Genomic DNA, 2604 nt, shown 5'->3' with positions numbered 1-2604 from the left:
TGTGATAGAATCAGAATGTTGCTGCCTGGTCACTAAACCACTGCCAACCACCCCAAACACTATTAGCAACAATGACAATATTACTTTTGACACACTGTGCATATTTACAAATAATTTAGTTTGGTTTTCACAAAGAAAACAGTATTATTTGTTGTTGTATCACCACCCATAGTTACAATTATTTTTCTTGTGATGAGAACTTTTAAGATCTAATATCTTAGAAACTTTCAAATATACAAGAGTAATATTAGCTATAGTCACCCAAATGTTTTACAGTCATTATCCAATTTAATCCTCACAGAAGCAGAGTATTATAGCTTATAGTTTACAGAGGAGGAGACTTAAGCCAAAAAAGATTAAGTGGCTTAGCCAAGGTAATACAGCTAATAAATGACAAAGCCAGAACTCAAAACTCAGGTTTATCTGACCCTAAAATCCATGTCCTTTCTACTACACTACATTGTACAGTATCAAAATGAATCTACTAAATTCTATTATCAATTATATCTCTGGTATTCATCAAATTATTTACATTTGATCTTAAGAGATAACCATATCTATAAATGATAACCATAGCACATAAGGATTTTACTATGTATATTTATGCTTTTAGGACCCAGAACAGAGCTCTAATTCATCTGAATCTAGGATGTAATGGATTAAGTTAAAACATTAATGCATTGTATTAGGTTAAACACTAAAAACTGCTACTAAAACGATGTCTCAGGGAAAGCCTCTTCAATCCTCCTCCGGGATACTGGGCAGCAGACAAAGTGTTCGATTTAATTAGCTGTGTATGTAGAAAGAGATGCTCATCTGTTTCCATGGAGGCAAACACATCACTGACATACTTCTCCATGGAAACAGAGAAGGGAAAATAGAAAATGCTAAAGTGAATGAATTCACTGAACAGTTGGTGAGCAAAGATTCAAGAAAAACATAAAACATAATCTGTAGTACTATGTTACTAGTTTAGAAAAAAGAAACATGTGCTACATAAAAGAATATATACGATACATTTAGCTTATATACTTAAGATGAAACAGTTATTATTTTAATAGGAATATACAAATGTTGAGAAATAAGACAGAGCAAAGGTATTACTGTTTTGCACAGAAGACATAATGGCAGAATTCTTAGAGATGAGCAGTGTTACAGTTCAAAGTCAGCAATGAGACAAGATGATAGAAAACATAGGGAACCGATTTATAAATAAATTTATCAGCTTTATACTGGTTTCACATCATCATTTTGCTTATCTTATTTGTTTTAAGGATTTTTCTTGGGGCTATAAGATTATAGAAATATTTCAAGTTTTATTTTATGGTATATTAGTTAATTTGTATTACTGAACCTGTATAAGTATTTTTAATTTATAAAATACTACATGCTCTGTTTCCTTTCAAAATTATACTTTTCATTAAAACAATAAAGAATCCCATTTTATGAGATATTTTCTCTTAGGTATTCTGACTTAAATTTTTTCCCATTGAAATTTAGTCCTAACCTGCCTCTCTATTCAATTCAATTCAACTCAATGCACATTTAAATGTGGTCCTCAAGATGATTATAGACTTCTTAAAAGGTAAGATATAATATCTATTCATTTCTTTAACAAATATTTCTATTGTGCCTACCGAGTGCCAAGTACTGTGCCAAAATTTGTGGATGTAGTGGTAAATTAAACAGACACTGTTTACTCATGGAGGCTACTAGCTTATAGAGGAGAAACATAGTTATACATATAAATATACAGTTACAATCTGAGACAGGTCTATGAAAGAAAACTACAGAGTTCCAAGAGAGAACACAATGAACTAACTCACTGAGTTTGGGTGTTCACAGCAGGCCTCTTAGAAGAAGCGACTTGAATGCTGAGATCTGAAAGATGACTAAGAGTTAGTCAGAGGATGGAAGACCAGAATTTCAGGCAAAAGTCCTGAGATGGAAAAGGGCTTGGTAGGATTGAGAAACTAAAATAAAACAAGTTTTTCTAGTATAAGAGCGGTGAAAGGTGAGGCTGGAGAGGGGAAAAGGTATAGGCACACTTTTAAATTTTATTCCAAATACAAAGGGAAGCAATTAAAGAGTTTCTGAGCAATAAACAACAAAATTACATACACAATTTTCCGTACAAATGAACATGGAACAATTAGCAAAAATATGTTCAGAAAAGCAGAATGAACCTGATAGTATTTAAGATCTATATTTAGGTGGTAAAACTACAATGTAATTATTACCATGAAAGTCAAGATAACAATTATTCTAAGGGGAGGGAAGGATGTATTCGGGGCTTCTGGGGACCAGTGTTCTGTCTCTTGAGTGGTTACATGGATGTTTGCTCTATATTCATTTGTTAAACTGCATATTAAAGTCTTATGTATTGCTCTCTCTCTATATATTTCAAAATAAGAAAATATGTTGTTTTCCTTTAATACAAGAGCGGTAAAGCAGTAGGGACAATGGGTACAGACAGTTCAAGAAGCTTGGTTTGGTGAGGGAGTGATAATTGCCTCAATACACATTCTCTCATTTTTATTTTCACGAATTAAGCACCCTGAGTTTTAGCTGGGCATGACACCATCCAGGGAGAGACTTTTTTTT

The 2604-nt window shown here is 32.8% G+C and overlaps 1 protein-coding gene across 5 annotated transcripts in view; it reads right to left on the bottom strand.

The window, feature by feature from the left end:
- Window positions 1-2604, bottom strand: part of INVS (inversin) — a 125388-nt gene that overhangs the window by 111647 nt on the left and 11137 nt on the right. The window contains exon 2 of one of the 5 annotated variants that reach the window (XM_014543226.1): window positions 1827-1881. The exons of the other annotated variants lie outside the window; for them this stretch is intronic. The gene's annotated coding sequence lies outside the window, so the exon portion shown is untranslated. The remainder of the gene's footprint in view (window positions 1-1826; window positions 1882-2604) is intronic. 5 annotated transcript variants of the gene reach the window in all.

Source organism: Myotis brandtii, unplaced genomic scaffold (assembly GCF_000412655.1).
Source record: "Myotis brandtii unplaced genomic scaffold, ASM41265v1 scaffold320, whole genome shotgun sequence".
NCBI classification, from domain to species: domain Eukaryota; kingdom Metazoa; phylum Chordata; class Mammalia; order Chiroptera; family Vespertilionidae; genus Myotis; species Myotis brandtii.
Note: the sequence above shows the minus strand (reverse complement) of the source record. Positions and strands in the feature narration are given on the sequence as shown.